We start from the raw sequence: 14,497 nt of genomic DNA, 5'->3' as shown, positions 1-14,497 counted from the left end.
CCATACAACTACAATAGTATTGTATTTGAAAAGTTGTGAACTCTACTCCCTCTAACAACATAAATGACAGCAGTGAACTTGGTAATCTCAGAGTCTTCATCTTTGTAAACTACAGGGAATTTGGAAAAGGGTTTCTCTTTTAATAACATTATTGCTTCGGTTAATTTAAGATGACCATTTAATCCAGTTTGTTTTTGACGCGATTTTGTAATGGTTTCTCTGGTCTAATGCGGCTGTGTTCAAGTATGACACATTGTAAGAGTGTTTTATACATTTTTGTAATGAATATGAATATTGTAGAGTTGCAAAACTGACCTTGATCCGTTAAGATGCATTTGGTCTCTGTGTTTTTCTACATAAATATTGCTGCCATTATGAGAAAGTATGAAGTAAATATGTCATGATTTCAGGTCAATGCCATGAACTGTATTCTAAGTGACATGATGTATTGGCTCAAAACCCATGTCAAAAAGAAAATAGGTAAATGTGATAAAGACTGCCTCATAGATCATATTTCTGTCTTGAATGTTGCTGTCAACACAGCTCCATTACAAACAACTTTACTTTTGATTCAAAGCATTTCTACATTATGAGTGTTTCTTTCATAAATAGTTATCATGTGATTTGTGAAACCTGGTTACAAAAGACCTAGCCTTTTGAGCTGCCTGTGTGGAGCTCATATGTTAGCTTTGTATTGACTTTGTTGATCACAGTATGCTCTGCCACCCACCTCCCCCCCCATACTCTTTTAAGCCACACACAAAGCAACTGTTTTATATTCATCATTACCTCATAGCGACGACAAAATACAAAATCTTGATATGTATACACATACCGACAGACCTCCATTTTATCCTGGCGTTGGTGAGGTGCCGTGGGCTGACACAGATTTCAATATAAATGTGGGTAGTGTAAACTAGTTTCCCATGCTGGGTGAACTGTGTGTGCTGCAATCTGTTTAGCATCTGACTGTACTGGAGCCATTCATTGGCATAGTGGACACACACAGAGACAGTACAACTTGGTGTAAAGGTATGCAGATGACGACAACGGTGGGTGATGCGTGACAGTGTGGAGTATCTTGATTAGGTTTTTATGTTATCCTCAAGTACAATATAATATGCTGTATATAGACTTTTTAGTGGAGGATCTTCTCGAAAATAAAACAACCAAGTATTATGTACAAAAGTGTCAAAAGCCCAATTAGAATTTGCACTATAAGGAGCTAATTCATTTGTTGTATTGCACAATACAATAAATGTAAAGACTAATTACATAAATTAGTAGTAGATGAAACCATCTTATACCTAGGAATATGGTATACATGCAACCTTATAATCAGAATTAGATTAAACCTGGGGTCATGATGACTCAAACTCAAGTAAAAAAAAAGTGATTTAGTACATGGCGTCCTATGTAGCTTCCCATATGACACAAAATATGGAATTTGGAGCATAAAAAAGTTAATTTAGCTGCTCCAAAAAAGGTAATGCATACTGTGTCTTGATCATTTTGATAGGGCTGTACCAGACCCTGTGAGATTGAAGTCCTCGTCAGTAAGGCCAAAAGTGAGAGATCAAACCAAGACTAGTTCTTTTTTGTTGATTATTCATTTTAATTACTTTTTGTTTTGATTATTTGGATGTTGAAGAGGGCAGTAACACAACTATTTTGTAATTACTCTATAAATTGACTTGGTTATCAACTTGTTTGAAGCAAACAAGAGGGGAAAATTCCAATTCAAACATTTCCATTAGGCAGTTTAGATCAGTAATGGTAACCACAACCTCCTTGGCTTAGTTTATATATGGTTGCTGATGGTTTCATTGCACTCATTCGTTTATAGCTTTACCTTTTGGGGATGCTAGAGGGTTAGAGGAAACAAAACAGCTGATGTTGTTTATGACTGTTTGATTTTGTTCTACACTTATAGCTGTAACACTGTGCCATTTCACATGTATGCAAAGGGTTAGTTATGTTATGAAATAAATTGTACCCCTGATCATAGTACACTAAAGGTAATAGGTGTTATAGTTTTTCTTAAGGCAATGGGAGGGTTAAATGCATTAACACCTTGTCCAGTCATCGTTTTTTACAGTATGATGTGGTACATGTATATGAATACATATAAATAAGAATATGAATATTGTAAAAACTATTAATTATGAATGTGCTAGCCATTCAAATAGGTGCACAGTGAAATTTAGGTTCAGCAATGATATCATTTTCTATCAATACAGCTACATTTCCAAGTATTCTATGTTTGCTTCTTAGAGATGGACTTAACATCAGAATTTTTTTTGTATAACTAAACTTCCAAAGTGACTTTTTAAAAACAGATTAGATGAGAGCCAGAACAGGTACTTAAAGATTTGGCCTCAATACAAGCCATGAAACACAACACATATTCTTAATAATCCCTTATATGTCCATCTGTGATTTATAAAGTGTTTCAGCACACAGCGCCAGTGCGATATACAAAGCACAGGGCCAAAGTCATTAATCTTTTCTCTCTTTCCATTTTTTCTCAGTGGCTGTAATTTTCTATTTCACAAATTTAATGCAACTTTTTTTTTTTTTTACAAACCATTATGTGTTTGACCTTTTTATGCATAGTTCCCAGCACTTGGAAAAACATAGGTGGAGTCCAAGAAAAATTAGGTATTGAGTTAACTCTCTGAGTAGATAAATCTTTGCTCCTTTGCAAGCGTCGAGCACCCCTCCCCTCCCCCCATGCATACCGTATCTGTGTCGCCGTGTTTTTCAATGACAGAACTCTCCGGCCATTCGCCCGGGCATGTAGCTCTTACAGAGTCTGGCTGATGATGTTGACACTTGATTTATTTACCCTCCTTCCTTAAATACCTTCATATCGTACTGTATCAGGCTTTGGTGGCTGGCCTCTCTGAATAATGTTATTAGTACATGGGGTCTGGAGAATCACACTGCTTGGGGAATTGCTGGCTGGACAGTCCTTGGGTGGATTCCCTCTTTCTAAAGATAGAAAAGGGTGTCGGCTGGCTCTGTGGTCCGCTTCCAGCTACATTTTAAAATGGCTTCCCCCCCCCTGGCATATTTGGGTAGGAATGAGAGTTAAGACAAATAATGCATATTTTTACAAAATGTAAACTTAACCCTATATTATTACCATATTTCACTGGGATGGCGTGTGGTTTGGTGTTTGTTTTCATTTTTGTCCATGACTGTCTTGCTCCCAGACCAAGGAGGCCCACTTCTCTCAGAACCTCTTGCTTTGAGGCTAGGTTAGGTCCGAATGTATAAACACACACAAAAGTCCACATTTTGACAGAAGTGCACGACAACTCATGCGCACACATACACATAAACACACACATGTAGACGGAACGACACACAGTGTGTCAGTACTCAGAAACACATGCACGCGCATGTGCACACGCACACATGTACACACCTTGGCTAGCAATGACAAACAAATATGTGTAACAATCCCTTTATAGGTGGAGTTAGCACCGCGAAAGCTCTTAACTACTGTAATGTTCTCTCTGACCAGCCGTGTAATTACCTTGCCTGTCACCACACACATCGCAGCACACCACTCATCCTCTGACTTCAATTAGCCCGGCCCTCCCTTCGCTTACCCATGGAGGAGCCCTAAATCTGGGAGCCAGTGCAGCCCCTGCCCAATAGCTGCCAGGGTTAACTTATCTCAAAGGTGGAGGAGGTGATCGTAAAGGCCTTGACAACCCTCCACGGACCCCCTGAATCGGGGTTCTCTATTCTGGAGGTCTTTAAGACCTGTCTCTGCTGAATTGGGCAGAATGTTTTCCCTGAGTTTGGCTCATGCCAAACTAAACACACAGAGTACTATGGATGAGGTATACCTATTGAAAAATTGGTTTCTCTCTGCCCTCATGTTAGGGAAGCTGGTCGGGGTAATTGGGGCGTGCTGCTGTTGGGGTTAGCCAGGCGGGTGGGGATGCGTAGGAGAAGGGACCAGCATGCACCGGGAGAGGCCGCTGATTGCCACCACAGCCTGAAGCGGGGTCTCGTGTGGTCATGTGTGTATGTGTGAGAGAGCGTGAGTTCATGCCCATGCGTGTAGGTGTGTGGCGTGTGTGTGTGGTGAGTGGGAGGTTAATGAAGGAAGGGTGGAAGACTGGGTAAAAGTGGAAGGAAAGATGTGGAAGTAGTTTGAGGTAAAGGGGGAGGGTGTATAGTGATATATGGAAACATGTTTGGGTTGTGAGTTGGGGAGGGGGAGAGTCTGGACTTAACAGTTTAGACTCAGGAGAGGCTGGGAAGAGAAAGAGAGAGTGTGGGGGAGAGGTGAGAGTGGGTAGAAGGGAAGGCAAAAGAGAGTAGGGGAGAGTGGGGGACAGATTGGGGTGGATGGAAATGACTTTGTAAACCCTTACCCCTGTTACTTTATTGTACCAGGTAAACTGATTAAAAGGGTAATCTGGGGGCAGAAGAAAAGGAGAGAAAAGGGTGGAGGTGTGTGCGTGAGTGTGTGTGCATGCAAGAAGTGTGTGTGTAGGGGGGGCTTCCAATTTACAAGAGGTCGTGTTTGGGTGTGGGTGAGAGGCTGTGGAGAGGGGAAAACACATTTGAGGTTGGCATTTCAAGGGTGTTGTAGGTGTACATGCCCTGTTGACCTGCAGTTGAACGTTTGCCCCTGAGTTCAGCCCTGCCCTGCGGGGACTGTGGCTACCACGAACGTGAGTGTAGCAGAGCTGAAAGGCAGGCCGTGCAGGTTCTCAGGTTCACTCCCTGGCGACTTATCCCTCCCCATTTGTTAGAGTTTTATCCCTCCGTTTGCCAGAGTGTGGGGCCTGCAACACTAACCAGAGAGCCTGCTGGCTGGTCAGGGCCCTCTGCTAGGTCTGTGTAGTACTTGTAACAGACAGCATATTTATGTCACTCTGCCATGTCAAGTGGCCACCCTCCCCCAACCGACGGGCAGCACTAGCCGAGCCCCTTGACAGTGGGCTGGTTGTTATTTGACCCCAGCAACCCGTCTCCCCCCCCCCCCCATACACACACACACACACCCTGTCTAACTGCTCTCTCCTCGCAATCGCTGAGGGCTACGGGTAAATAAAACAATGTGGGGATTAATGATCGAGTGATTTGACGTTCTGTGTTCTTCCAAGAGCGAGGGAGGGGCAAATCACTCTATTTACTCAAAGGATAAATCACATTTATGCTCTATATCAACAAGAGAACTATGGTCTGACTAGGGGGGTCAAATTATCAGTGATAAATCATGGGTGAAAATGAATGACCTCTCTCTTGCACAAAGTCCCTACTGTCCGCATATTAGCCATCAGATAACAGACGCTCCCAGACTGAAACACAGTAAAAGATAATAAACAAGTCCTTATCTGATTAATCTAGCTTTTCCTTTAAAACAATTAAGACTATTCATACTCTGAAGAAGCATCTAGTGCTGTTTATGTAAAGCGTTGAATGAACTAAAAACTAAAGATAGCATTAATATTTCCCCCCAAAACAACCAAATTTGATTGTTTTTTGCTGCCAAATTACACCCTCCACAAATGTTATGTAGTACATATCTAAACTGTTCCTACAGCATTCATATGTTGAAATAGTCTCACTTTTCAAGCAGACACGTAGTAAAACCTAAGAATATGTATTCTAGCATGTTGAAGCCATATAATTTTCTATATTTAGTGCTCCCTGCTTCAATCATTTTCAGTATGCATGTCAGAAATGCAGATTTTAAACAGCCAGAAGCAAAGCAGTACTCAAATTCAGGGATTAAATATGTCTGACCCCAGAAATGAGGCTATATTCATACAATTCTCAAACATACATAGAAATTGATGCAATTCTTTTATTCTGACTTGGAAAATTACAGGATTGAAAATGCATGCTGGCAGAAGTCTCTTGGCTGTCTGCCTGACTTCTTGACTCGACTAAACTCTACGCTACTGTACTCTGCTGTTGATGCCAGGGGGCAGTACTTAGCTGTGCTATCATTCAGCAGCTAGCTGTATTGCTGTCGTCCCAGGAGGTGCAGACCCTGCTCCTACACCCAGAAGCAGCTTTGGCCAGTTAAAACAGACATGCAGGGAGATTCTTATTGACTATTGACATTTGATTTACTTGACTCCCAACAGGCCTTCAAAGTACATGTATTTAACCTGAACTATTTACAGTGAGAGGGACAGATTCAAGCTTGGCCTGTCTGGGAAACACGGCATATCATATTGCTTGTATTGGTTCTGCCCTCTTGTGGCCTTTTGTGGGTAACACATTATTTTAGATTTCCGATGTGTTTGATGAAAGTAGCAAGCTGTATGCAAAATATGTGTGTATGTGTGTTTTTACATTGACGCCCTTGAACATTTCGATGTGTAGTGTAATTGAATACATGATTAAACCTGACCAGACACATGCATGTCATTTCCCAATACAGGGATAGCAGTTTCTGGACACCAGGGGGGGGCTGTACATTTTTTATATTTATTCTGCAACCCCACAGGCTTCAAGCACAGCAACTGAAAATTAAAGACAAGGTCTGACACATTTAGATGGGAGGTTTCAGGGTAGGACAAATTCAGGGTTAGAATAAAATCCAATAGCAGGTAGGATAGCTTCATAGACAATGCTGCCGTGGTAACTGACTCAGAGAAACGCTGGGCCCTTTGAAAAACCGCAAACCCAGAGTTTCTATCATCTGAGAGTCGACTAACTTAAGTTTCCACCCGCTTTCTGAACCCCGCCCCCCCCCCCCCACCCCCCAGCTCTACTCTATCTAACATAGCGCCCCCTCCGCTCTCTCATCTAAGAACCCTTGTTCCCGCGGCGTCACGGAGGCCAAAATCAGAACCATGCACCCCCACCCCCCCCAACATTGCCTGGCTCTGAGCTCCAGATCACCTCTCGAGCCGTCATAACAGCCATCAGCAGGGCCGCTGTGACGGACGGCGGGTTTACAGGCCCTGTCAGGCATTAACAGATTTGATCCGTATTGGAAGGGGAGACCTCAGGATGGGGCTGGTGAGGGTCCGGGAACACTGGGAACCGTGGGAGGTTTCCTGGGTCCGGGAAGAGGAGTCATGTGGGTGGTTGTGGTCTCACGCCAAGACCTCTTAGCTGATTTGTGCTTCATGGTCAAAGGAGGGTTCACGCTTGTACATCTGCTGATTTAAAGGGGTTGATGTGCGTGTGTGTGTGTGTGTGTGTATGTGTGTTCGTGTTTTTGTTTGATTATGTGAACATGAGGTCACATTTGAGTGGTGTCCTTGGAGGTGACTTCTCATTACAACTCCCTGCGCACGCACACACATGCACACACCCACACGCACACACATGCACACACCCACACGCACACACACACCACATACCAGGAGCTGTGCCTGCCTCTGAGCAGGAAAGGGAAGCATTCATTAAAAAGCGTATGTGATGCTTTATGAACTATGAAATTCACTTTAGACTTAAGGTGGGAGTGTGTAAATATTTGACTTTACAGGTGAGTTGAGTTCAAGGCCACGGGTGTGATGTATGAAGAGGGATAAGGGGAGGCAGAGGAGGGGAATCAACACAAGATCGAAAACGGATACGGCCTCGGCACCCCGACTCCTCCTGATTACTGCTGACCCCAAAGAGGCAGTAGTGTTGGCAGCCTCCTTGCCTAATCTCCCTTGCTAAGTGAGTAATTGGAAGTGAGAGCTTATGTATTTTTGTAATGAGTTGACAGCATATTTCCACTCCCTGCCCAAAAGGTTATCCTAATCAACATGGTCACGCTGTTTCTCTCCTAGTGACAGGTCCTCGCCGCAGTGGCCATGACAACAACATAATGCTGGAGCCACACTCATTCTGCGCACACACGTATATACACACACATGCACACACACACACACACACAGTGTGTCAGAGAGTCAGGCGATTAGAGTGCATGTTGTGAGTTTGTGTGTGTGTGTAATGTGGGTATGTGTGGGCATGTGTGGGTATGTGTGTGAGTGTGAATGTGTGTGGATCAGACTTCTAGCACCGTAAAATGTCAGTCCTTACTCTAGATCCTTGGACCTGAAAACAGAATTAAACTACTCACTCAAACCTTGTCTCATTACATGACGGGCGACCTCTAAAAGACTGCCGACCCTTCCATACTACTCTCTGACTGACCGTCTTGGTCAGGGCCAATGACTAAGACTTTTGACGACAGTAATGTGATATGATTGTTATAGCGTGCAGGATTACAAACACTAAAACCAGAAAAAAAGAAACACTGTACAAATACCGTAGCCCCAGCGCTCCCCAAAAAGATCCTGTCTTTCCAATCAGTAACTGAACTTGACAAGGCTACGTGGTAAATCTGATTTTGCTCGGGGCCTTGTGGATTACACTCTATCTGCTGTTTCCCTCTAGGGACGGGTCCTGAACCACAGAAGCCTCTCTTCTCCTTCCACACCAAGAGCTCCTGAGCCTTTAGGGAGAACATTGTAGATTACGTTCGGAGGTGTTCCATTTAGGGATGCCAAAACAATTTCACTATGACCCGCCGTTTTTTTGTGTGTTCTATTTTACCGACAAAGCATTTCTGATACATGATGCGAGTGAACTTGAGTTAACCTGTGTAAGCGCTATGTTTTAGTCAAGACACGTAAGGCTGCCTTTATTTGTCAGCACAACATTTCTGGTCTCAATAAGGGGGAGCGAAAGAAAGTTAGGCTCGACATCAGTGACCTCAATGGGAACTCAGTCATTATAATCATCGTCTTTGTCTATGTCTTTCATTCTCTCTTTCTGTCTCTGTCTCCCTCCCTTCTCATTGCCTTGCAGCAGATGGTGTTCCAGAAAGATCTCTTGTCTTGTGCAGCGTGGGGCGCCAACCCATGCGTGACCGTATGTAATATAATCAAAAAGTCAGCACTACGTTTCATACAACCAATCAGAACCAATCAACGTGAGGTAACGCCGTTTAGGTGTGTGTGTGTGTGTGTATATGCGTGTTTGGCGGGCGGTTGGGAGTGCGGGCAGGAGGGGGGGGGGGGTGGAGAGTGTGTGTTACTCATCAGTCTCCTGGCCCCTCGCCCTGTTTGGATTGCCCTGTTTGGATAACGCAGATTGGTTTGCACTTAACCCTGTAATATATGCAAAAACTATTCTCCTGATAGTAGTCCTTTAAGCATTGCCAGTCACCACTCTGGCAGTTGGGGTAAACGCAGGCCTCTAGGCCAGGTTAGGGGAGGGGGAAAGAAAAATGGCCCTCTAATAAACTGTGATGCAAACCAGCGGCAGTGTCACTGCACCCCCCAACCCCTCCTAGTCGTCAGCCGTCAGCACTCCTGTCAGCCCTCAGCCGTCACCCCCCCACCTTCTTACCCATAGATCAATGATCAGGATATGAAATATGGCAGCTAGATTTACAGATGCAGGTCACAAAGTCAAGTGTGTGCATGTGTGCGTGCGTGGATGTGTAGTCAGATGTGTGTGTGTGTGTGTATATGTGTGGGGGGGGGGGAGGCAGCGAGGTCATCATAAAGAAATGTTTAAATAAACACTTGTCACAGAGGTCCTCAGCATTAGCAGTGATTTACGTTAGCAATGATGCTAACACACGGTAAAGGCTTCAATGCATGACAGATACAGCAGATGGCAGCTAAGGGAACAAGCAGTAACATACTTGCCCTGTATTAAATGGAATACTTATACATTTTCCATATTAATGAACCTTTTGCACAGATACTTGAGGAATAAACATTTTATACAAAATCCTGGTTAACGGTTGCCATTTTGTGTGATGTCACATAGCATTCACAATTGACAAATATCCATTGCCAGCAACTGCAGTCTCCCAGCCTATCATTACAACAATCAGACATCTGCCAAATTAAAAGCTTTGTTGTATGGGCCTGAGGACTTCAGCTAGGAAGCAATGTTTCATCCTGTGTATTATCGTAACCAAACATCAGATGGGAGATCCTCCATGTAATGAATAGCTGTACGGGTTTCATACTTCACTGCCATGTTGAAATGTTGGCCTCTGCAAGCCCAGGGTTGCCAGATTCTCCCATGAAACCTAATAAAAGCTCAGAGGACTGGAGGGCACTATGTAAATGATGTCATAATCAAACCTGCCTGTTTCTCAGAGTTCAGCAGCAGCCTGAAGGTAGGTCTGTCGATAGACTCAGAGGGAATATGAAGTAATGCATGCACTTCTCACCCTACCCTACTGTAATTACGCTGCCTCTCTCTCTGTCTCTGTCTCTGTCTCTGTCTCTGTCTCTGTCTCTCTCTCTCTCTCTCTGTGTCTCTTTCTCCATATCGTTCTCCCTTTCCTACCTTCCTTCTTTCTCTCTGTCTCATTCTTTCTTCCTCTCTCTTTTGGGTCTCATCTTCATGGGTATACCAATGGATAGATATCCTGTAATGAATAAGGTTCTCATTATATCGTTGTGCCTCTTGTTCCAATTCCACTACATTCTCTACATCCCTCCTTCCTTTTTCCATCTCTCCTACTCTGCCTTTTTGTTCTTCTGTTCAAAGCCCACTTAATGAAGTGATACCATTCTGTCCTATATATTTCTTGGGAAGTAATTGCTTATGAATACTAATGGATTTTAGTCTTACTTCACCAGTCCACCCCACCCACTGCCTCCTCCCTCTCTCAATATTTCTCCTTTCTCCTTCTCCCACCCTCTCTCATCTCTCCCTTCCTTTCCCCCCTCTCTTTCTCTCTCTCCTTTTCTCTTTCTATTTACAATCTTGGTCTATCTGTAAAGGATTTTGATAATATGAAAGATAGCTTTCTCATACTGTCCAGCAGGGGGCATAAGGATCATGACCATCGGAACATGGCAAAGGTGATAATGATGTCACAGCAACAGCGTTTTGTCAGGGCGGTGTGACAGCTAATTCTGTACCTCTGAATACAATGTTATTTCATGTAGATAAAGATGCAAATGTTTTCAACCTTTCTGCTTTTCTTGTCAGGGGAACCAGAGCAAAACTTATTTCAGATCAACATATCTTGCTTTTAGGTCTTGGCTTACGAAAGTATCCCAGTTTAATCATTTTGATCTCACATCGTCATTGAATTTGTACATAGTGTATGTAAATATATACATATAGAATATATACATATCAAATCTTATAGAGGGATGAATGGAAGTTTCCCACACAAGTCAACTGTTATATCACTTCCCCTATGGCAACTTCTCCCCAAGCTCAACCACATTATGACTCACCTCTTCTCTCAGTTATCACAGTCATGTGTGTATGATGTCAAGCACCAGGATATGATTTGCACCAAACACCAAAGCCCTCCCCTCACAGTAGAAGGTTCACACTCCTTACATCTGAAAATCACAAAACGTCTCAGAAACCGGCAGGTGGTGTTAGGAAGCTTCTTGAAATGTATATCTGGTCCACCCCTATGATGAGGGGAAGAAAAAGCACACAGAAAAAGCGAGTGAGCTGTCAATGTGATGACTGTCAAATGATCTTAAAATAAGAGGAAAGTGTTGAGGTTAGCAGTAATGCAGTTGAAACAGCCTGCCTAGTCAGGAGTGTGTGAAACAGAGGGCTCTAACTCACTTGGACTTGAGTGTGGACCCCCGAAGGGGGTATTTCCTAGAAGAGCAGTGTGTGTGTGTGTGTCTGCCTTCTTTGGTGGGCATGTCACATCCAAAAATGTGCGTGCGCCATCTCACTGTAAGTGTGTGTGTGTGGGTGTACAATTATATTAAGTCACTAACCAAGCAATGGAGGCCATGAAGGCTTGATTGGATGAGTCTGATTGGATACATGTTTGTCTGCTGGGAGATGAAGGGTCACAATAAAACTCAACCCGCAGATGAGCAAAATTCCCTTGGAGTTTGTCTAGAAGCAATAACCTTCTAAAATGAGTTTCAGTAAGGTGTCTTAATCAATTTCGAACATTCTTTCACTCATCAGTTGAATTAACCTAATCCTTACCTCCTGTCATGCCATCGCTACATCGACATATGTCCACACCCACCTTCACATGCAAATAATCACAAACAGAAACACAATGCATTTACAAGACTTAAGTGAAAAGACCAGCATATTGAATGAGCAAAAATATTTTATCAACAGTACCTTATTACACAGTTTTCCCCACTGTACAAGATGTAACACAAGAACCATGTTGTTTCATGCTCTGAGTCACCTGCCTAATATTTATGGAGATACCAGCAGCATTTCTAGGTTCTAGGTAATATTTATGGAGATACCAGCAGCATTTCTAGGTTCTAGGTAATATTTATGGAGATACCAGCAGCATTTCTAGGTTCTGAAATGCCATTTGATGTGTAGTATCGGCAAACACTGCCTTGACTAAATAAGATGATCATTTCTATTTCCCCCCTACAGTTAATTGGTACGGGTGAAAACAGTTTGATTCCTCATATTTACCTCAAATGAGTCTCAGGGGAAAGACGAGAGCGCCGGTCAATAGAGAGGCTGTGGAAGCAAGAGGCAGCAAACAAAGATAAATCAATTTGCCTAAAAATAACTTTGTAATAAACGCCACATTCACATTCAGCCAAGATGGCTGTGGATGTGTTCCAGGATGGAGGGCCCATGGGATTCTGGTATTAAAGCTTCTGATTTGAATGTTGAGTGTTGTCAAAGACAATCATTCTCAGTCTTGAGTGAGCAACGTAGGATAGCAGCCTTGCAAGCTGCACGCAAACAAAGAATGGGGAAAGGGTAACGGTAGTTCCCAGCAATTTGATTCAGTGTCGCTACAAATATCTCATGAAACAATATAACTATCACACATCCTCATGTGTCATTTTCAGTGTGCATCAGCACTGACAATAGGCACTCTCTGATGTTGGGTGGCTGTTGATAGTTTTTGTTTACTGTTTGAAAATCTCTGGAGTTTTGTCCAACCGCTTCAAATAGGGTGTTTTTTGTTGCTGATACTGTGAGACCAGCTTAAGACCGTATGAGGATATTTAATGTGAAGGTGTACCACAGGATGGCACTGTGGTGCCACATTTCCAGTCTCGCTCACTTGTCACCCACCACCAGAGGGGATCTGCAGGCAGCAGGTAAAACTTTAATTTGTGTATTTTCCACCGACCGAGCTGCCTAACCACGTTTCACAAACACGGGGACAATCATCCCAGAGTCGCTGAAGACTCCCTTCTCTCTGCCTGCGAGCACTCACCTAAACCTTGGCTGGTCTCTCTCTCAACCCCCACAACGTCTGTCTCCTTCCCTCCAGTTCCTCTTCAGCTCACCCCCCAGCAGACACCAAATCCCCTCTTTCATAGGGTTTTAATTGGAGTGATCTCCTGCGGCCACTGTGGAATGGCTTCTGGTTAGCCCAGTGACAGCACCGAGGAGGACTAGACAGACACTGTTCACACTAACGTGCACACACGGCTACAATTACACACACACACACACACCTCAACCCCCTTCTGCTCGGCTTGCTTCAATCAGTCTACTGTCTCCTTTAATGAAGGGGAGAAGGCCAGAGTGCTAACAAGTAGCGCCACAGCTAATGAGTTAGCGAGGGGACGACCGTGACATGTGACACCGCCGACACGGCCACCCCAGGGGGGATTTGGTCAAGACTGAAACTCTTAGAGATAGAGAATATCTGCCCTTCAGATGGACCAAGCGCCTTAGCTCCATGCATATGCATCTATGCATATTAAAACAGAGAAGTACTTGGATGGTGTCAAGCCTGGATGTCCTTGCTTGTCTTCCAATTTTCTTTGTAGGCTTGAAAACCTTCCAGTTTCCATTCTGTTGTCATCTCACCTCAATATTTTCCTGTCACATCGAACCAAGGGAGATTGGCAAAGACCCCGTCAATCATTGTGGAGTATGTCAAAAAAGCACAAAAGCCACAAAAAAGGAAGCCAAGTTGTTGTCAAACAGAAGAGCACTTAGAGCGACAACCTGGCAACGCAATAAATCAGCATGTTTTAGGCAGGAGTTACATCCAGAGTGCTCCTTTGGCAAAGATGTGGTCTTTGACATGCTGATGAAGTTGAATGAGTTCAATATGTACATTTATCAATCCCCTCCACACACAATCACACACGTTGTTTTACTATCCTAGTGAGGACCGACAGTTTACTCCCATTCAAAATGATGTTATCAGAATCAGCTTTATTCGGCCAAGTAAGTTTGCACAAATAAATAATTTACTAATCCTAGTTACTTATCCCAAACCAACAATCTCAACCCTGGATGTAATTCTTACCCTATCACTAGGTCTAACCCTAAAGCCCTGAAAAAGTCCTAAGAATATGGCTTTTGATCATACATATGCGCGCGCACACAAACGCACAGTTGGTGAAAAAGAGTACGCACTGGTGCTCACACCGGATACATTTCTCATTATTTAATTGAACCCAGAGTGTGTTCAACTGGAGGATATTCATTGTTGTCCCTCTCAGGGGGGTGGCACTTTGCCTGCAGACTCTCAGATGCCCTGCAACATCCTCCCCAAGCACCATCCCTCCATACTCCTAATCACCAGTTGCAGGAGAGC

The sequence above is a fragment of the Hypomesus nipponensis genome, chromosome 3 (assembly GCF_054491055.1).
Source record: "Hypomesus nipponensis isolate SF chromosome 3, ASM5449105v1, whole genome shotgun sequence".
NCBI lineage: Eukaryota > Metazoa > Chordata > Actinopteri > Osmeriformes > Osmeridae > Hypomesus > Hypomesus nipponensis.
Note: the sequence above shows the minus strand (reverse complement) of the source record.